At 44.3% G+C, this 23286-nt stretch overlaps 1 protein-coding gene across 1 annotated transcript in view; it reads left to right on the forward strand.

The window, feature by feature from the left end:
- Window positions 1-17654: 17654 nt before the first annotated feature.
- LNX2 (ligand of numb-protein X 2) overlaps window positions 17655-23286 on the forward strand; it is a 200065-nt gene continuing 194433 nt past the window's right edge. Inside the window, exon 1 of the mRNA XM_069202212.1 lies at window positions 17655-17806. The gene's annotated coding sequence lies outside the window, so the exon portion shown is untranslated. The remainder of the gene's footprint in view (window positions 17807-23286) is intronic.

Consider the following 23286-nt stretch of genomic DNA (forward strand, 5'->3'; position numbering starts at 1 on the left):
ATACATGCAAGCAGATAAAGCATAAATGTTTCACATTTAAACACTATGCAGCTATACCTTTCATTTACACTGCATAATGATATCTGAATAAGGTAGTAACAAATCACTTAAAAAAAAAAAAAAAAAAAAAAAAAAAACAGATTCACTTTTAATTTCAATACTGGGGTCTAGTCAGCACCATGACATGGCTGCTTCTTAACTCATTTGATTACTTTGCGCGCTCCAGTTGTGACTGGAGAAAGTCTCACTTTCATTCATTAGATTGTATTTCACTTCTACTGTGTTTGCAATCTTTTGGGCATTCATGACTGACATACAAAGTAATAAGTATATTAATACATTTAGCCAAATGATTATCATGTTTAGGATGAGGCAGATGCTGCAAAAGAATGACTAGCCATCCCTCAGAGGACATAAAAACTAATTATCCAAAGAAAATGGGGTATCCCAACAAAAAGATGAATTTCCACCCTTAAGTACAACTGATATTATTGATAAGTTTCTCATTACTATAATTCACTAGATTGACCTGCCTCCTTACTTCTTCTTGTTTGTGGGTTAAACAAGAAAGAGCACTTGCTTTCCTTATCATGGATTTATTGAACCCACACTGTAGTCCAACTGGTACCTAATAAAACGGAATCTGCCAAGACCATGAAAGTGGCACTGATACCTATGAAGAGAACCTTACTGTGACATACACTGGGGTTAAAGCTGCTTTATTTTTTAGATGAAATGGGCAACACCACCTGCCTAAAGCACATAGTGCACCTTCATAGCACGAATTTGGAAATACTTCAGTACCACCATTGAGCCATCAGAAAAAATACATTTTGATCCTCCCACTGCTGTTGTAGAGACACTTGTGGGTAGCACGTTACTAATGGAGAAAATAGAACAAAAAAAAGACCCTGCGGATGATTCTGACCGGGAGTGGAAATGTGGTCTGAGCACCAAGGCATTCGGGGCAAAAGTAAGTTTACAGCAAGTCCAGTTGCCAGTGCCACTAAGGAGGATGATGATGCCAGTGAACCTTTTTACATTGAGAGTATTTTACAAGGCATCATTCCGGTTTAGTGTATGTTTTAGTTAACATATATATTTGTTTTACAATTCATTTTAACAATGTGAAAAGTTTACATTAAATTCTTATTTTAATATACTTTTTAATTCAGAATTAATTGCAATTTACTGTATCTTTTAAAAGTAATATTAGTTCTTTTTTGTGTTTTCTTTAACTTATACTTAGACAATTTAAATAAACTATGTTTATATAATTAGATAGAAAGAGCGTGAGAGAAAGAAAGCTAGAGAGAGAGAGAGAGGGAGAGAGAGAGTGAGAGAGAGAGATGGAATGTTAATGATAAATCCTCTTTACTGGTGAAGTTGGATTTAACATTACTTTTTTAGAAATGGCACTTTTAGACATCAGGCATCTCTCTGCGCTTACTGCTGTATGTGCTTTACAGCCTGTAACCCTTAGTGTCCATGCGGCTGGGCAGCCATTTTGTGTAGCCATGTGTGTTTTGCCATAGGCCTCCATGTGTTCTTTGTTGTTCATGCTTTGTTACTTGTTCTGAACATGTAGCCAGCAGCCATTGTGCATTAAACAATTTATTTAACTTTTCAAAGCCATTTTATAGGGACATTGATAGAAGAGGCCTATGCTTTTTTGTTTTATATGCATTTATTCTTTTTTCCCTGCTGTGGGCTTAATGTGCTTGTGAGTGATTGTCGTACAGTGTTTTTTTCATACATTTCTGTCATTTTCCCCTGCGTCTCCTTGCTCCCATAGGATTTCACATAGTTCCTAGGGAGACATTAGCAATAATTTCTTCCAATTATTTAATTTTTCCCTGCACCCCTGCTTACCATATGTGTTTCATAGGCCATAGGTGCACATCAGCAATAATTTTGTAAGAATTATTAAATTTTCCCCTGCAAACCCTGCTTGCCATAAGTGTCTCATAGGCTATAGGTGTACACCAGCAATAATTTTGTAAGAATTATGAAATTTACCCCTGCACCTCTGGCCTGCGTAGGTGTCTCATAGGCCATAGACACACACCAGCAATATATATATTTTTTTAAAACATTCAATTTTACCCTTCACTCCCTGTCTGACATAGGTATATCATAAGCCATACGCGCACCTCACATCAGCAATAACTTTGTTAAGAATTATTACATTTTCCTCTGCACCCTCTGCCTGCCACAGGTGCCTTATAAGCCCTGCGGGCACGGAAGGTAACCTTTTCAATCTGAATGTTAGTGGAATAGTATATTTATGCATTAATTAAATTATATTGTGTGTAGATTCAAATTGCAAATGCCACGTTTCACTGAATTATTTAGCTGTTTTTTTTGCTTTTAGGTGCACAAGAGATAGCACACACAATACTGCTAGACAGAAAGCCAGCAGTGGCACCACCTGAGTCCTCCTCTGCTTCCCCTTGTGCAGCAAAGTGGCAACTGCCAGTGCTAAGATTAAGATGGCCCCAAAGAAGGGTGGTCCTGCCAAGAAAGTGGCCAGTGAAGAGGAGAAGAAGAAGATTGCTACTACTGGCACGCTGCCCTACACCTTTTTCACAAAACATGGTTCACCCTCCTCTGGGAAACAAAAGACTAGGAGCAGTAATTCCACATCCACGCCCCCACCACAGCTTAAGCCCAAGCCCATGTCTGTTAGCAATGCAGCCACTGCAGTAACGGCGACAGAAACTGAACTGAACTGGATTTGTTTTAGCTGCAAAGTACCCAGCGGTCACAGGAAAGTGGATAAACAGCTCCACAGCCAGCAGCAGTTCTTACTGAACTAGGAGCAGAATAGGAGGTTGAGTTTCCTTCTGAGCAACATGTTGCTCTTCAACCATTGGCTTCCCGATCTCCAACAAGAAAAAAAAAGGATACTCCACCATCTTCTCCAACCTCCCCTTCTGATGATGTGGACATCGAATTGACCCCAGGCTGAGTCCAAGACCCACCACAAGAGACAAGGGAAAATAAATGTCCCTGAAAGGCTTAGAAATATTGGAAGTGACAGTGATGACGAGCCAATGATTGTCAGTATGGAGAGTGGTTCAGAGGACGCTGAGATGACCCCTCCTATTCAACTTGCTCAGAGGCAGGTGGTTCCACCATATTTCTAAGACCCTGCTGAGACCTTCATCCACCACTACCACAGTTGAAGCACACCCAACAGAGAGGAAAACAACACACCTCCAGTTCTTCAGGCATTGGCAGTGGCACACTACAAATGTTATCTTCCCCAGTTTGGAGGAGGATAAGTGGCCCATTTCCCACACAAGTGTTCATCGGGGTTATCCAGGTTCGCACTACGGTAGTGAAAGCCAAACTTCCCTTCTGAAAACAATAATAGAATCAGGCAGGGAGGAGCATCTTAAAAATATAGCTGCAGGCGGTGATGAGAGGGGGAATCAGCTCTGTTCCCAGTGATAGAAGAATAAGGTGGTCATGAGGAAGAGGATGACAGCATCACATAAAGCAGCCTCTTTTCAACAAGTGTCCCCTGTAGTGTGCCAGCATCATCCGCATCAGCAAGCTCCAAATGGCACAAGACTCAGATACAGACACGCCACATACAGTGATTCCGGCAAGATGCACATTAAGTTTTCCGCCTTCTGTTTTTTTCAGAAAGTCAACTGTGTCAATGGCACCACAAAAGACAAAAATCAAAGCTACTAATACAAGCATATTTACGTAGTAGGAGCCTTACAAACGCAACCACCAAGTGGCACATTTGTACAAGGGGAACCCGGCTAAAATGTTAGCACTGGACCTAATACCTTTTTGTTTTGAGGAAGGAGTGGAGTTTTAGAATTTGTGGCAGCCCTCTTCCCTAAATGAAAGGTGCCCAGGTGAACCTATTTTGCCAGAGTTCCTTTTCCCAGTGCTCCATCCTGATGTCCTGCACTTGGTTGGACAAGTTATACAGCAGAGAGATGTTCCGACTATCCACCTGACAACAGGCATGTGGACCGGTTGCATGATGGAATGACACATGCTGGAACCAAGCATACCTCTACAACGGGGTCAGAACAACGACTCCATTGTTTCCATGCAAGCCTTTACCACGAATATTTGTTGTAAAAGCATGTCTAGTAAAGGCATGTGTGGAAACAGCATGCAAAACAGCATGTGTGGTTCTATCATACCACCCCCCACCCGCCCTGAGGCCCAAACTAACCCCATCCCTAATACCTAAACTACCCCGACCCCCCACCCACCCTAAAAAAAACTATCCTAACACCCCTAACCTCACCCCTTTAAAATAAAGAATCCTGACCTCCCCACCCACCCTAAAACAAAAACTATCCTGACCCCAACCCATAAAAGTAAACTACCCCGACAACGCCACCCGCCCTGAGCCCTAAAAAAAAAAATAGCCTGACCCCCACCCCTAAATATAAACTACTTATGACCCCACACCCACCCTGCCCCTAAAAAAACTATCCAGGCTCCCCAAGCCTAAAAATAAACTACACCAACTCCCCCACTCTCCTTGAGCCCTAAATAAAAAACTACCCTGACCCCCCACGTCTAAAAGCTAAACTACCACGACATAGCCCACCCGCCCTGAGCCCTAAAACCTTGCCCCCTAATAAGAGAAGTATCCCGAGCATCCACCCACCCTAAGCCCTAAAAAAAATAAACGAATAATCTATCCCGACCACCCCTACCCCAGTCACTAAGAACTAAATTACCCCGAACCCGCCACCCACCCTGAGCTGTAAAAAAAAATACCCCGACCCCCACCGCTATAAACAAATGCTGAAGTACCCTGACACCCCCACCGTCTCAAAGCCTTAAATCCACCCCACTGCTAAAAACTACCCACCAACCCTGCCCCAACCCCACTTACCTCACCACGTCTTCTCCCGATCCTTCCTCCTCTTCTCTCCTCCTTCCTCCCTCCCTGCCTTAAACCTTCCCCAACCCCTTTAAGAATAAACTACCCGGCCCCCACCCTAAATAAAAGAAAATACCCAAACTCCCCCACCCCACCCGTTAAAAATAAAAATAGCCCACTCCAGCCCCTTACCCACCCCAATCCCTTAATCCACCCCCCGCCCGTGCCCCAGCCCCACTCACTTCTGCGTGTCACTCCCACCTCTACCCCAACCCCAACCCTAATTCCTTAAAAAAATACCCAAACACCTACCCCGTCCCTTAAAAAAAATAGCCCGCCTCCACCCACCCAAATCCCTTAATCCAGCCCCCACCCCAGCCCCCTCGCCGTGTCACTCCAGCTCCTAGCACAACCCCCCACCCTAACTCCTTAAAACAAAACCCAAACCCCCACCCCTTAGCCCAACCCCCAGTACCCCCACCCACCCCAATCCCTTAATCCACCACACACCCCAGCCCCACTTACCTCGCTGCACCCTCTCCTGAACAAAGCATGGCTGTTTCTGTGCCTTAACCACTGATATGCATAGCTCAGCACATGAGTGGTTAAGGCGCAGAAACAGACATGCGTTGTTTAGGCAAGCGTGGTTATGCTTGCGTGGGAAACATCTGCGTTGTTCACAATGCGTGGTTGAGGACATTTCCCATGTGGACCAGTTGTCTACCTACTGATTACATGTGTATAACTGCATACTGGATTTATTTTGTAGGGATTAGGCAACAGCTATTTGCAGGTCTCAGCAATGAAGGAAGTTTTAAGGGCATTCTGCAACATGTAGAGATGTTTGCCATGGAGAAATCACATGAAGCTGTAAATATCATTGAATAGCTTGACTACAAGGTGTTTGAATTGCTTTAACATCGAGGTCTCAGAATTTGATTTGTCGCTGTGGATAATGGCAGTAATATAGTCAAGGCAATGGCAGATGGTGGATATTTCAGGGTCCTGTGTTTGACGTAGTGCATCAACTTGATTGCGCCGGACCTTCTTAAAAAAACGAAAACATAGTCAGCTAGATACTGGCCACACGCTGAAGAATCTTCACTCATTTCTGTCATTCCTTTGAAGCCCAGAAGCAGTTGAGGATCATTCATCATAGAAGTAAGAGAAAAACTGGACCTGTACCCTGGATGTGTCATAACCAAAGAATCCCAATTCTCGCAAGAAATCAGAATCTCTGTTAACATGTGGAAGCCAAACAAAGCAATATGTTGTGAGCGACATATTTAGCTTGCAGTCAATGACATCTTGCACAGCTGAACCGGACAACTATTTTTTGTAAACCTAATCTAACTGCTGACTATCACCATCTGGACCAAGATGTGGCTTCCAGAACAATAAACATTTTCAGCGCAAATAGAGTTACCACACTTTAAGGGCATGAGTTTTGGCATACCATGATTAGCATAAGTGTTTCGGAACATTGTGGAAGCTTAATGGGCAGTCAGGTGTTTTAAGCAGAAGTGACAATATCCAAATGTTTGCATGTGCTGAACAGGAACATAAAAAGCATTTAATTGCACAGTTGCAATTCCTAAAAGGAGCAGGAGTGACTTTAAAGGGATGGGCTTGACTGAAATATGTCTTAAGCAGAACGTATTGGCTATGTTTTCTCAGAAAATGGAACTTTCAAATCCATCAAACATACTAGACACACAAAAAAAGCACTCCAAAAAGCAGTACCAGACGTTATAGGTTTCCTAGGTCAACTACTGTGAAAGACTTATAGAAACTTTGGCACCAATGAGAAATCTTGTGAAAACAAAAGCTGTGTGAGTTTAGTCAGAAGAACATCAGATATCTTTTGACAAAACACAAAATTCACTTCAAAAATACTTGTTAAGAGTCTGTGTCCCACACCGATGTATGAAAATAAAGTGAATGCAATCGATACAGAAATAACAGACAAAGTAGAAACCATAACATTAGCCAGTCGATCTCTGACACCAACTGAGCAGAAGTACTCACAATGAACATGAAGCCTAGGCAATGATGTGGGCTTGTCTGTATTTCCAGCCATACCTGACTGGGTAACATTTTACGATAATGATGGATCCCAAACCTCTCACAATCATATTCAACAAAAACAATTCTGCACCTCTCAAAAGAACTGAGCATCAGTTACTATCATTCCACACTACAGCTATCAGGTTGTGTACAGACCAGAAATAACGAACTCAGCAGATTAAGGGGGTCATTACGACCCTGGCGGTCATGGACCGCCAGGGCCGGGGAACGCGGATGCACCGCCAACAGGCTGGCGGTGCATCCAGGCCAATTCTGACCGCGGCGGTAAAGCCGCGGTCAGAAAAGGGAAACCGGCGGTTTCCCGCCGGTTTTCCCCTGGCCTGAGGAATCCTCCATGGCGGCGCTGCTCCGACCCCCTTACCGCCAGCCTGGTTCTGGCGGTTTTGACCGCCAGAACCTGGTTGGCGGTAACGGGTGTTGTGGGGCCCCCTAACAGGGCCCCACCAAGATTTTCAGTGTCTGCATAGCAGACACTGAAAATCGCGACGGGTGCAACTGCACCCGTCGCACCCTTTCCACTCCGCCGGCTCCATTCGGAGCCGGCATCCTCGTGGAAGGGGGTTTCCCGCTGGGCTGGCGGGCGGCCTTCTGGCGGTCACCCGCCAGCCCAGCGGGAAACACAGAATTACCACGGCGGTCTTTTGACCGCGCAGCGGTATTCTGACGGCGGTACTTTGGCGGGCGGCGGCCCTAAGTGTCCAGACAACATCTAGCAGCCAGGGTCAAGTGGAAAGAAGTCAAACAATGCAGCACGCTTAATTTTGCACTTAATGCACTGCTAAAAGCAACAACATTGAAATATATAGTGTAGGAATTACACATGCCTACAGTTAGCTACTGAACACTTCAAAAGAATGCTTGGAAAACGTTGCACAAGAATCAGGCTGACTGAAATCCAGACGTGAGGAACACTATGTAGTCCCTGATACAAATGAGATACAAATTGCCCATTAGGACTGAAAAGTACTGTTCAAAGGAAAGAGAATAGTAGTGCCTCAGACTCTTTGGAATTTCCTGGTAACATTAGCACATGAAAACCACCAGGATATAGTGAGAACCAAAGCCCTGCGGAGGGAGAACGTCTGATTCCTGTAGATGGAGCTTACGGCAGAACAAGTACTGGGAAGCTGTGTGTGGTTCCAAGCAATCCCCACAAGCACCTGAACAAGTGTTCATTATAACTATATGCTTTATAAATATAATGCTTTGTAGATGCAACTAGAACACAAAAAATACAATAGTGAACATAGAAAGGCCATGGGAAGACATCAGTATTTTCATCTGTGAACTCCCTAGGCTGCATTATGAAATGTGCCCAGTGGCGCAATGGGCACATACACCCATTTGTCGTGGCCCTGTGGCACTTAGGTATTACGTAAGGGGCCATGAACACTTGTGCAGCCCCTTCTGTAATACAGGTTGCACCAATGTGCAGATAGCACCAACTTAATCTGGGTGGGTAGTTCCCTCATTTGCCTGGAGGTGTGACCCCATGCAAATACGAAAATGCTTTTTCTCCGTAGCTGTGCTATATTATAGACATGGGTGTAGAGACAAAGGAGCCCTCACTGACTGCAGGCCACAAAGAGATGGCACATACTTTGCCCCCCAAGGGCATCACTTATAAGAGAGAAATAGGAGTTATCTGTACCCTCCAGATATCCCCATTGGGTCCAGACAGTCCCCTGAAATCAAGTGGAGCCACTCACCGCACCCGGTTGCAGGAGGATCAGTGCCCCACCTTGAAAAGGCTGGCTAGTTTGTTGCCCCCATAGTGAAAGGCAATCAGGCAGAATGAATTATCCATCCAACATTCAGGAATGCACTGACTCCAGGTCAGGTGTGATTTCACCTGTGTTGGGGCAGCACATTAACTGTCATAGGGAACACTGGCCTGGTGTGTGCCCACCATGGGCCCTAGATGTCAAATGCATCCTTTTCAGGAATGATGACTATTTATGGTATCCATGACCGGAGTTTGTAATAAATAAAACAGCGGATATTGTAAGCAAAACAATTGACAATATTTCTTCGTTCATGAGCTCATCACCTCTCATGGTGGGCAAAAAGTTTTACATTTGAACATCAGTGAATAACTCCATCTTGGCCAAAAAACAATGGGTAAGTAGAATGTTTTTGCTCATTTTGAAGAAAAGGTTGAGAGTCACAGATTCATCTTGGCTACTGCAAGCGCACTGAAGCACACCACCCTGCGCACACCCAGAGTGTAACAACTCACAAACTACATTCTGAAAGAATAGACTCTCCCATCATATGCAGGACAAATAATACAATTGGGAGAAAGAAAAACAACTAACTGATCAATGAAAGAAAATAAATAGCTATGGTGTTGGGCAAGCCAAGAGAGGGTACTGCTGCACCACAAGGGGAATCTCACAATTACTGCCATATGCTCCATCTCCCTACACAGTGATCAAGAGCACTGGTCACATTAATGCAGATGATGCAAGAGCAACTAATAACAAAAAAACATTTCATTCTTAAAGAGACTAAACCTATAAGTTGTCCAGCAACAAAGGGACATAGCCACACCAACAGATGTTTCCTCTGTGTATACGACCTAGCCATAAAAAAATAAACGTGACCTTACCAATTGCTCCCTAGCTTGGGGGCAGAACACCTCAATTTTGTGAGACTCCTATACTATGGGTGATATACTTATCCCAATAAGACATCCCGTTCTTTTTAGGCAAATGTCCTTCGGGTCCTATCCGTGGCTTATTGGGATAAATAGCACCGTAGCACAGGAGGTGATCTGCCCTCAAACTGGGAAGCAATTGGTAAGGGCATGTTTGTTTTCTGGTGCATGGATATTTAAAGGGAGAGCATGAACATGTGCCCTTAATTAAAAATGTCTCCCCTTCCCACAGCTCTCCAGATCTTAAGGACAGTGTGATATGTGATACAAAAATAAAGCCATAACTAGTTAATCGTTTCAGACAGGTCAGTCCATGACACAGAGAGAAAGCCCAAGAACTCTACAGAAGTATCCCGTCCAGGAATAGCTGAAACACGGTGGTACCCAATGAGACAATGCACTTCACTAGGGTGCTTGGAAGATTGTATGGCTTAGTCATTCTCAAGATGTTTCTCCGTTACCACTGTTAGTTAGTTAGTTGGAGAGTGATGTTTTATAGCATTCTATTACCATGCACCTGTGCAGTGCTTTGATGTAAGAGGTTCTGCTGCTTTAGGACACACAATTAATTCATCAATGTATATATATTGTTGTATTTTGTAGTGGTCCTGTCAGGGACAATGTAGCATTCACACAGCCATCGAAAGCACTCCCTTCAGTGCCACCAAGAGCAAAACTAGGTAGAGCTGGGTTGGGCTGTGATCCAGCTTCTGCTATTTGGACCAATCCTCCTCCTAGAGCAGAGGTCTTCAATCTGCGGGTCGCGACCCCAGGGTGGCCATGGAGTCTTGGAAAGGGGGTCACGCATTCCCCCAGGTGATCGTTAAAATGCTTCAGCTGAACTTTTATTGATAGTCTCCTGTGCTGTGAAATGAAGCTGCACAGACAGCTTAAGAATCCTTCATGCCAGGGGGCCTGCTTCCTGAATGAAATGCAAATATGAGGTACAAGTTGATCTGCAAATGGTAAAATATACAAATGTAAAGGATGCTTTGGAGACGGTTCTGGCTTTAATTGATCAAATCACTCAAAGCTTTGTGATGACAATGATTTGCTCTTTTTGAGTGGTAGTGCAAAGAGTTAACAACTGGGCTGCGAAGTGTGTACTTTTAATTGTAATTGTATATGGATAGTGCTTACTACCCCTGAAGAGGTTGTGAAGGGGCATCTATTAAAAAATGTATTACATATGATCTGGTATTACTTAAATCCACATTTTGGAAACACCATTTTTATCTTAAACCTGTTTTGCGCATTTTGTAGTGGCCTATCTTATACAGTTTATAATGCAAATATGAACTATTGACTTACATATTCACAGGGCTTTCTGTCACAGGCTGTGACCTCGTGGCACTAAAAATACACAAGTCCCTATTCTCCACTGCAGCAACCAAGATTAAATTCTGTGGCTGTCTGGTTACACACAGACCTCTGCAGTGCATTAACTAATAGAGGTTTCATAATGCACTACAGTGCATTTCCCAATGAGTAACCACTTTCATTTATTTATTTTTCTTTTAAGCTGCTTGTTATTTTATATGTAGCTACCTGACGGTGAAAGACATAAAAAAAACTTACAGAATATTTTGGGGCATATTTATGAGAGGCTTGCACCACCAGAGAATCATTTTTATTGACGCTCCAGCGGCACAAGCCTCTCAGGCATACCTATGAGTCAACACACAGCCACCCTAAGCGGCTTTGCATGGCCTTATAGATGTGGAGTAAGTCAAAGCAGTGCAAGCCTTACTCTGTGTCAAGGAGGCGTTCCATGGGCGTTGCAGTGGGTGTTCCCATGCAACACCCATGGATTTTTATGCTGCCCCAGATTTACAAAATCACATAAATTGGAGCAGTGGCAAAACCTTACACAGGCATAATGAGAAGAAATGTTTTCATTTCTCCTCATTTTTTCCTCTTTACATCTATGTTGCATTCTGCTGCACACATGGAAAGAGGAAAATACCTCTCAGGATGTTTTCATACAGGAAAGTACCCCTTCCTGCACAAAAACAATCCTGCCTACATTTGCTCTAGGCAGCAATTTGTGCTCCAGCACTGGGGGAAAGAACATGAATGCACTGTACTTCATAAATATGGTGCATTCATGCCCTTTTATACTGGGGTAGGGCAGTGTAGCAAGAAGACTTGCAGCGCTGCCCCACGCCAATTCCTCATAAATGATGACCTTTGTTTCTAGCCACACCCTTGAACACGCCCCAACACTCACTGACCTTTGGTTTGCTAAACACTGTTTCATAATATTTCCTCACCGTAAAAATGATTTGCAGTGGGAATTGGGGATGTTTATGATTTTCGATGATGAGGAGTACCATGCCGGGGGTCCCGGCATCAAAACGTTTGAAGACCTCTGTCCTAGAGGCTCTTTCGATCCTGGTAAGGTACACCACCAATAGGAGGGATTTCAGCTATTAGCTTCATCCATCCCTGCCATCCTCTTACCACTCCTCACTGCCTTACATAAGTCCTTGTCTTCAATCCCTGTAAACAGATCACAAAAGAGTTCTGGGAGGGTGGCTGCTCAGCAGCCTGATCCAGACACAAGCTGGCTGGCTATTTTTACTTCTCTAGAGACAATGCTACAAGTACCAGAAGGCAACCAAACTGAATGTTGAGTTGGGCAAGCTACTAAACATTTGAGCCAGGATTAAGCCAAATGGCTGGTTGTGAATCAGCTCATGGTCTTCTTGGAAACTCAAGCCCAAAACAGGATCAGCTTTCAAAAGAGATTATGGGCCTGATTACAACTTTGGAGGAGGTGTTAATCCGTCCCAAAAGTGACGGTAAAGTGACGGACATACCACCAGCCGTATTACGAGTCCATTATATCCTATGGAACTCGTAATACGGCTGGTGGTATATCCGTCACATTTGGGACGGATTAACACCTCCTCCAAAGTTGTAATCAGGCCCTATATGACCTCACAGCTACAGCTGCTGACTGTGTAACATAGGGAACCCTGTTTGAATATTGGCCTCAGCTCTGCATCCTGTGAACCCTGGAAAATATCACTGTGCTGAAAAATATATATATTTTACACAATCTGTCTCTTGGGAAGAACTGTTCATCCTTGAGCAAGGCTTGCACTATCTAAAAATGCCCAAAATAAAATTTGGAGTCTGTCTGCCTCCTGCGCTTTATTCTCATCCTCTAAGAATTACTGACAAAACATTACCCTTTGATGTCAGAAAGAGATATCTATCTAGTTCCTAGTTTGCTCAGTGTAAAACTAGAAAATCTGGGATCAATCCCATTTTCCATAAATTGTGTGATCCTAGGCAACTACTTTAGTTCACCAAATCTCCTTTTGTTAATTTTTTCCATTAGCCAATGCAAAATTGAGGTCATACTTCTGTTTGCCAAATATCCTGGTTTTTGATTTTCAAAACGTGGTCACTTTAACCCATTATGGCCCTGCTTTGGACTGTCTGACCAGGCCCTTGTAATGCAACTGACTGTCATGAAGTTCACCCTACCCTTAATCCATCTGCTTTTTTATTTAGAGTCCAAGGCTTTGCCCATTCTTTGTGTGCCTGGTCGCCTACATATTCAGTGTCCTGTGCCACTGAGGACAAAAGAGGAGGAAGCTGTTTGCTGTCTTCTCTTTACTGCCTGCTGCCTGCCAGTGATGAGAGCTAGGACCTTCACATACCACCCACTGGCTCTGGCACCAGGCTTTGTGTCATCTAGTGTCGCAGGATCAATTGAGAAACAGACCTACCAAGTTTCCTACATGCATTTGTTATAAGATGCTTCAGACTAGATTTTTCTAGGAACTGTTGGACTTGTAGTCTTGTTTTTTTAATTATAAAACCAACGCTACAAGTCCCAGAATTCAAAGAAAAAAACCCTGAATGAAGCAGTCATTATGGGTGCACCTTGGAAAGTTGGCAGCTATATATACCTAACCTGCTTGATGCTTCGAAGCCAAGCTTCAATCTGAAAAAAGGACAGTCAGAGTGCCGCCCAGCATCCAATGCCTCTATACTACCACTGCCAGGTAAGAGATTGTTAGAGCGTAACCATGCACGCTCCAACAACATGTAAAGTTTAAACTGTTCAACAGAGACAGCAATGCAGTCCTGTTTAAACATTTTGTCTTTCAGTGCAGAAAAGCATGGGAACTGTGATCCTGTCTACAACGGAGATGGGGATAGAGATGTGGCAAGAATAACAGAATGTAATTTATTCATTTAGCTGGTGTTTGACTTATAGGTAACTTGTAAATACAGTTTTATTCATAGCCCCGCTGACTTTTTACCCCATATCAAGGTTCTGTTGTTTTCTACTGTATGAAATATTTATTAACTATATTCTGATTTAACATTGAGGAACCTGAGCTAAATAAACACATTTTAATTCCTTGAATTAATCATATTTACTCTCAATTAAATTCACCTTTTCTCTTTTCAAGGAATGGCCACCTAAGTCATATTCTTGATATCTGTACTACTCATTCTCATTCCAGGACTGCACAGCGAGAGGATGAGTTGCTTCTGTAAATGAATTTGCTCCCTGAAATATATGTTTCAATGGCTGGTGATAGAATCTTCAAGGCTTCAGTGTTGAAGCTTTACCAATTTGTTACCTTTCACCAACTGTTTTTCCTGTTCTCCATTTTCTTACATTCTCTGTTCACAAATGCAATTTACTGCTTTTGGAATTCATGATTGGTCACTTGATGGTGACTGCATTTCACATCAAACTAAACACAGCCAGTCTTGACAAGTAGTATTATACTGTGCTGAGCTAACCTTTTGTGACGTGTGTGTAGACCAGCTTGTGACATTTACTAATACCCGGTAGAGCAGTGCACCATGAGTAGGGCCCTGGAATAATGCAATACTGCAGCTACTGCATTTTCTGCATAGTTATGGATTTACTGCATTTGTGAGATAATCTCTCTTCTGCTGCATAACCTTCAAAGTTTAACAGGACACTCTTGTTTGTAGCTCATACAGATTAAAAGCTAATAAAACTGCAGCCATACAAATCACCGCACAGTGGGGAGCCATTCCCAAGGTGACCTGTCAGCATTTCAGGTGCTTATTCCTGAATTTGACTGCTAAATTGGCACTAAGGATGTAACACCTTTGTTAAGATTTGTAAAAGTGTCAAAATAATGAAATAATACCATCACAAAATGTGCTGTATTATGCCTCATAATTTGCCTTTTATTGCTGCATAATTGAGTCAACCGTGCCACAAAATGTGGTCCTCTCCACTACATAATACCAGTGTCTCTGACCGTGGCGGATAACTGCATCTAAAATATAATGCAGACCCTGGAATGAAAAATAAATATAAGATAAACCAAAATGTGGAAAATTAATTGTTCTGGTGGGAAAGCTTAGTTGTTTAAAAAATGACTTCAGATATCTGAGTGTATAACTGGTTGGTGCACTGGGGACTACTGATGCATGTATATAGACCTAAAAGGTCCCAGCCTGATAGAGAAAGCATTGTGAATATGTAGGTCAGTTAAATAAATATATTACAAACAGTGTATGATAGGCCTACACGCTGCCGCAAAATGTGCAAAAAGACTCAGGGAAAATATACTAACACTTTTCACTAGGTTTGCATCACAAAATAATGCAAACCCAGGCAAAGTGTTGTTGTGATTTACTTTCCAACACAAATTCTGATTTGCATTTGAAAATTGCCTATCATAGCGCAAAGTAGAGCTCTGTGCTACTTTGCAGCAGGGGGACATTCCATGGGGTGTAAATGGACATTTCCATGCTGTCACCAATGGGTTTTGAACTAAATCTGTATCTATTAAAAAAGTGGACAGGACTGTGGCCCTCATTATGTGCTAGGTGGTAAATGCCACCTGGCTCCACGGCGACGACCTCCAAAAGACTGTCGCCGTGGCTACCTACCGTCTGCCATAATATGACCGTAGCCGGAATTCCGGTCATGGCGGCGGACGGCAGTAAAGTGGTGCTGCTGCCATCAAAAGCGCCATGCCGGTAGAACGCCGCCGACCATATCATGACACATGATACGGTCTGGCGGTGTTCCGCTGGCGGACGTTGCTGCTGGCAGCAGCGCTGAATCCCGTCGCCTGCCAGAGGACCCCCTGCAAACAGGTAAGTCAGTGCTCCGACAGGGGAGGGGGGTGTTGTGTGTGTGTGTGTGTAGGGGTGTGTGTGACTGTTTTTGTGTGTGTGCATGCAGGTGTTAGGTGTGTGGAATGTGTGTGTGCATGAATGGGTGTGAGTGTGCGTGTATGTTGTGTGGTGTGAATTCGTGTGTGTAGGATGTAGGTCAGAGTGTGTTGCTGTGGGTGTAAATGAATGTATGCATGCATGGGTGAATGTGGGTATGGGTGTGTTAATGCGTGTGTATGTCTGTGTGTGTAAGTGTGTGTATGTTGGTGGTTGGGAGGGGGAGGGGCAAGGTGGGGGATGAAGCTGGGGAGGGGGAGGGGGAGAGGGAGACCCCTATTAGTGTCAGGGAAGGAATTCCCTGGCACTCATAGTGCCTACCGCCATGGTTTTCATGGCAGTAAGATTGCCACGAAAACCATGGCGGTAGGTGGGGTTATAATCCCGAGGGTGGGACTGTGACAGCCGCCTGGCTGGAGACCGAAGTCTCCAGCCCGGCGGCTGTTACCGCTATGGTGGACGGAGTGGTACATTGGCGGTTTGGCAATGTCAGATTTTGGGGAAAGGTACAGCCTGTTGGCAGTGCCTTTCTCCAAAATAACGCCGTCCGCCAGGGTCATAATGAGGGGCTTTGTGCCAAATGTTCGCTTTCTCTAGGTATTCATAGAATTTGAGGAAAGTTTTCTTTTCTCTCAATGTTTAGAACTTTGCGCACTTACTGCACTTCGTAGCATACACAAAAAGTCATAAAAGTGATAAAGGGTAACCTTCCACTCCAATACCTTTGCCAGACATCACATGACCACCTTTGAATCATTGCAGAATGTACAATAAAGCATACTTGCAAACTATGCCTACATGTCTCCCTTTCTATTTCACTTCAGAACTTTGTGATTGTATACGTTTATCAGCTCCTGCGGCATCGCAGACCATAGGTGCTTTGTATAGGAATGTCCCCAGGCCTGTTCTCCCCTCACCCAGAAATTTAGAATCCACAATAGTTTGCAATCAGACGAAGCTATCACAATAGAATGGCATAAATGGCGCAGCAGTCAGCGCTGTGTACCACACTAAAGTGTGCACTGTCAGGATAACACGGGGGTCCAAAGACCATCTCGTCGTCAATGTATTGTGTCAGTGATCACTAACATACGATGCGACGATTTCGTCGCAATATAATACAGTATTGGAACAGTAACAGTCTGAGTACGAGAACCACCCAGTGCATGTAGTCCTTGGCATTGTGCAGCTTGTACTTCTCCAGCGCAAATCGACTGCATGAATATTTGTCATGTTGAGTGTGTTGATTTTTAGCTTTTTAAATTGTTCTACCCTACTTTTATGAGCTTGTGATTAAACCATGGTTAAAACGGGCAGCAACCTTTCTTCCCCACACGTTTAGAGATACGTAGTTTGAAGCATATATTTTGGAATTGGTAGAACTACTGTAAAATACGCAAAGTTACGTGCCAAAAAATCTAAATTACCGACCTCAGGGTACCAAAAGTTGCCTTGTTGAGAGAACGTGAGGTGCTAACGAGCAAATCGCATTTTGACAATAAGACGGGATAGCTACAGAGTTGATGAACCTCACTTCACCCCCTCACTACTGTGGATTAATTACCTGCATGTGTCTTAAATCACGAAACCACCTACAAATTAAGCAAGACAGGCAATAGACTGAGCACTCACAGCACTAACCCATCATCTCGAGAACCCGCCTGATGCCTATCAAATCCCAAACTACAGCTCGAAAGCCCTAGCAGTTAGGACAACGTCCAAACGTCTCATTGTCTAAAGAAAACCAATCGCACAGCGCGAAGAACGCGGCGAGGTGGTGGATTAGCGAATATAACTATCACTCATTGGGAGGGGCGGGATCTGTGGGAGAGCGACCAGGTTAGTGATAAGGGGCGGGCCTGGTTGTCCTTGGTGACGCCAGGCTCGATTGCGCTGTAAACAGAGGTTGACAGCTGCTGCCGCTTTCGGGCTCATGCGCCCGTCTGTCTTCAGACAGAGCCTATGAATGGATTGCCCAGAGGGTGAGGACACAGGTGAGCGGGGATGCCTGCCCTAGGTTGTAAATTGAAGGAATCTATTTTGTAGAGCGCCTGAAGCACGATCTAGGGAGGGACCGAGTATGTGCCAGGGCTGCAGTACCAGCAGCGCGTGATGGGCACAGAGGTTTGATGGGAGTTTGCGCACAGGTACCTGCGAGCATGTTTGCCTACCTTTTGAGGATGTGCTATACAAGAGCTGGGCGGATGTGTTCACCAGGAGCCGAGTGAGTGTAGGGTAAACCTGGCCTCTGTCTGTGCACCAGACGCCGGAATGTGCACCAGGAGGTGAGCATTTGTCCTTTGAACGTGTGTGAACCTGGAGCTGTATGAAGGGTCAACAAGAATGCCTGAGAACCAGGAGCTGAGGGTGTGACGCGCACACGTACATTTGTGGGTGTGTATGTATGCACTCGAGGCTCTGTGTGCACCAGAAATGGAGTATTAGATGCCTAAATCATTGGTCAGGTGCGCGGTTAAGTACAAAGCTATAGGAGCTGACAGTCTGTTTTCACCAGGAGAGGAGAATTTGTCTAGCAAAAGATGAATATGGACGTTTGCACCAATAGCAGGGTGTGTGTGTGTGGGCATCAGCGCCTTAAAGTGTAACTGTGCTCACCAAGAGCACCCATTGATTGTGCTCCTGCAATACAGACTAAAGGCCTGATGTATATCTTGGCAGTATGGGTACTCCATATATACCACCAAGAAAAAGGTTCACCTGCCTGATTTAGATTCTCCCTCTCTCTCACTCGCCTGTCTCCTTCTCTGATAGCTTTTTCTCTATCTCCCCACCCTGTCTTTCTATCATAACGCCTCCCACAGGCTTCCTGCAATTAACCTTAGGGAGCTGGAGAAAGTAATAGAGGCACCCAGGGCACAAGTCGAGGGTACACGTTGGTAGACCACTCTGACAAAAAGTTCAGCCCCACAAAAATATGCTGAACTCATCCTAGTGTAATTTTCAAACATCAGCACACATTCAGCAGCACATGCAGATTGTTTGCTTATGTTCTGAGCATCTACGTGCAGGTGAGAGGGCTTTGTCATTTTATATTCCAGCTTGGCCAAAAAGAGGTCAGATTTAAGGGACCATCAGGCCTCCTTTTGTTTGAGTATCCTGGCTAGGAGCTCTCTGGAGCCTCACAGCTAGATGCAAATGCAATTGAGGGAAACAAAGGGGTTCCTAAAGGGAAGCATGCTTTTGGCTTTTTTCAGTACCTGTATATATGAGATAGGCATACACTGTAAGAATGTCAGATGTTTTGGTCTGTCCCAGTACTTACACAAATACAAATTTAAATACGACTATTTTTTTATTACTTTTTCAGTGCTACTCATTCCAATCCAGGTTGTCGGAGTGCTTTACATCACAAGTACACATTATACATTGACAATAAATCATATGTGTGTAAGTCAATGTAAAGGGTGAGGGTTGCCAGGTGTAGAAGCCACAGGTCCTTTATAGCTCACTGTGCTATATTAGAAGGATTTCAACATATGAACTCGTAACAGAAGGATCTCTGTGTTAAAAGCAGTAACCCACTTAACCATATGCATAAAATCAAAATGTGTAATCTGTGTGTTACGTGATACGTTTTGCATGAGACATATTAACCCTCTATGCTACTTTGATTCAAAACTGGAAACACAGATCTGCCCAGCAAGTGCATTAACCTCCATTGTCACCTTATCATTATTATTATTCCCTGATATTTACCGTGCTCACAAAGATCTATGTAGCTGGTGTTTTAACCCCATAGGACATTTTGAAATGCAGACTTTGAAACCAATTAAGCAGAACAGATTTACTGCTGCATTTCTCTTTGTTACAATATCTCTGTGGCAGAGTTTTAAAACATAAATGTGTCAGTCGATGCTCAGGCTTTGCGTTGGAGTTGTGTCACTTTGTCAACACAACCCGACACAAAATCTCATTTGTTAACTATTGTAATGTACTCAAATGTGCTCCTGATAGACCTGCTAAACATGTGTGACGTCTTAAGTTCTGATTTCACTGCTTGTGATCGCACTTTCTGTGAGGTCATGGGTGGTGATGCCACTTCCTGTGATGTCACATGTGGTGTCAGGTGCCATTATGTGACTTGCATACTGCCTACCTTCGTTAGTCCCCCCACTTCTTTTGTTAGGAATTGTGCTGTGGAGGCACCAGAAGTGGCCCTGGGCTTTCAAAACCGACTCCTTGTGGAATAAAGGGCTGGACTGGCCCTGATTTTTAATCATGAACCTGGAAACATCTCCATTGAAGATGAGCATGACAACGCTATTTGTGTAAGAGGTGAGTCAGTTGTCATGTGCCCATTATGTGGCCTAGATTCCTATTGTACATGGAGCAACATTAAAGTCTATTAATTCAAACAGAAGAGGTTTTTGTACAGCACACAACCAGAATTCACTTATTTGAAGGTGCTCCTATAGAGGATAATGAAGAAAAAAGAAGTTTCGGTGAAATAAAATATTTGCCTAAGATCACACAATTTGGTCAAGTGGGAAGCAAAGCCAGGATTGATCTCAGGTTTCCTCGTTTCACGTTCTGCAGTCCAGCCACAAAATGAGTATCTTTTTTTCTCTGCAATTAATGCTTTGCCTTTAATTAGATTTAAAGCATGTTTGTCTATGGTGTTCCAGTGGTTGCACGGCAGTAATCTCCAGTGTAACACAAGTAAGACAGAGGTTTTGGTCTTTGGGTCCCCCCTCTCTGTGGGGTGGTGAGATCTGGCCTAGTTTTGCCCCTTCTCCTCCAACCTCCACCAGAGTGGTTAGGAATTGCGGAGTAAAATTTGACAACAGTTTGTCTTTTAAGAAACAAGTGGAGAGTGCAGTCGGGACCAGTTTTGGCCTCCTTTGATTGTTGATACAGTTCCTACCCCTTTTACCAGCCTTCTCCCAGAAGACTGGTATCCATGCCCTAATTACATCTTGGCTGGATTATGCTAATGCATTATAATGGTGTGTCCCTGGGTATCTCCTATAGAAACCCCAGTTGGTGCAAAATGCAGCAGTCTGACTCCTGCTCAACAGTTCGAGGAATATTTCCTTCCCGGCTCATCTTGAAGAATTGCACTGGATGCTCATCAGGGCAAGAGTGACATTCAAGCGATTGGTGCTAGCCCATTAAGCGTTGTACGGATTAGGCCCCATCCGACTTTTGCACTACTGTCCATCCAGAGCCTTACACTCTGGGGCGCACTGTTAGCAGTAGTGCCTAAGGAAAAGAGGAAGAGATGGGGCAGTACCTCCTTTTTCGCAATTGCACCGTGGGGCTGGAATTTTCTTCCCCTGAAACTTCGTGCTATTAAGGATTTTGGATCTTTTAAACATAGTCTGAAAACCTGGCTTTTTAATGAAGCTTTTTAACTTTGTTAATACCACTGAAGACGATAGCAACTTGAGTCATCGGCTTAAATGGGGGGGTGTGTGATAGAGGGGGAACAGTTATGAAGATACCTTCAGAAACCACTTCTTTAGAGTCAGATCATCTGAATGTTCATCCATGTAGTGCTATCAAAAAGCAAGTATTCACCCAATCACTCACACCCATTACTGATCCAATCAACGCTCAGCCATATTTTCATCAATGCAGCTGTGCACTCACACCCATTCACACAACTGTTGTTTGTATACAAAGGCTTCCACGCATATTGTTATCAGTGTATGCAGCCACACTAGCATCAGTTCACTCGAGCGTCCATCAAACATCCACCTGGGTTTGCATGTGCCTCTGTGAGTTTTGTCGTACTGCACACATTTCTCTCTCTTTTGTCAATGTGCGTCTTTGTGTTAATATTTGTGTTTTCTTGTATTGTTTGTATGTACATTGGTGCCATGTGTGTGTATTACCTGTTTGGCATAAAAAATCAAATGTCATCTTGCAGCCATTGCAGCGTTACCACACATCTTTAACAAAACATCCTTATTGGCTTGTGTATTGAACTTGGTCTATCAGAAGCCTTAGTTACTTTTGCTATTACTGTTTAATCACAAACCATGTCAAAGTGATACATATGTAGCATTAAAGAAGGATGACAATGGACAACAGGAATGCAGGAATGTTTCCCTCTGATTGGTTCTGAAAGACATTAAATATACAACAATTGCGAACCTTCCCCAACCCCTCACCCGCCCTAAAAACAACCGATCCCCCACCCCGCCCCTAAATACAAAACTACCCCGATCCCTCTGACCCTGCCCCCAAAAACCAAACTACCCCGAACCCCACACCTGCCCCTAAAAACAAAACTACCCTGATCCCCCACCCATCCCTAAAAACAAAACTAACCTGACACCCCCACCCACCCAGAGCCCTAAAACCTTCCCCAACCCCCACCCTCCCTAAAAACAACCAACACCCCGCTCCCGTCCCATAAAACAAAACTAACCCAACCCCTCACCCCTGCCCCTAAAAACTAAACTACTCCAACCCCCCACCCCGCCCCTAACAACAAAACTACCACGATCCCCCACCCCACCCCTAAAAACTAAACTACCCCAACCCCCCACCCCACCCCTAACAACAAAACTACCCCGATCCCCGCCCCACCCCTAAAAACAAAACTACCCCAATACCCCCACCAACCCTGAGCCCTAAAACCTTCCCCAATCCCCCACCCACCCTAACAACAACCAACACCCCACTTCCACCCCAACAACAAAACTAACCCGACCCCTCACCCCTGCCCATAAAAACCAAACTATCCCAACCCCCCACCCCGCCCGTACAACAAAACTACCCTGATCCCCCCCAACCCCTGGCCCTAAAAGCAAAACTACCCTGATACCCCCACCCACCCTGAGCCCTAAAACCGTCACTGGACCCCCCCCACTCGCCCAAAAAACAACCGACCCCCACCTCTAAAAACAAAACTACCCCGATCTCCCCACCCTTGCCCCAAGCCCTTAATCCATCCCTACCCCTAAAAACTACCCCCAACCCTGTCCCACTTACTTCACCATGTCCTCTCCCAATCCACTCTGCCTTTTTCTCGGCCTTAACCTCGCGTATACGTAGTTCAGCACATGTGTGGTTAAGGCAGAGAAAAAAGGCATGCGTTGTTCCAGCAAGCATTGTTACGCTTGCATTGTAAATGTAATTGTTGTTAGGGAGTCGTTGTTCAGGACATTCCCGGACTGTGACGTATTGGTGAGACGCACATACCCTGACCTCCCCTCCCAAAGGCATAAAAGCAAAGCCTGGCCTATTGGTACCTATCAACACAATCCTTTCCAATGATAATTTGATCACTCAAAGTACAAAACAAATGGCTGGCGTCCTGCCACCCAAACCCACCAGACTCCGAAAACAAATGTCAGGGGAAACCATGGCTCACTTCCCAGCGGCTCTCAGAGAGCCAGTGTCAGTGTGGTACCAGCTCTCTGCTCTCAACCTGCGATTGGATAGAACAGCTTTGGGTAGGAAGAGTGGGGGATGGCACAGAAGATTGTCAAAACAATCAAAA

This window comes from Pleurodeles waltl, chromosome 8 (genome assembly GCF_031143425.1).
Source record: "Pleurodeles waltl isolate 20211129_DDA chromosome 8, aPleWal1.hap1.20221129, whole genome shotgun sequence".
Taxonomy (NCBI): Eukaryota; Metazoa; Chordata; class Amphibia; order Caudata; family Salamandridae; genus Pleurodeles; species Pleurodeles waltl.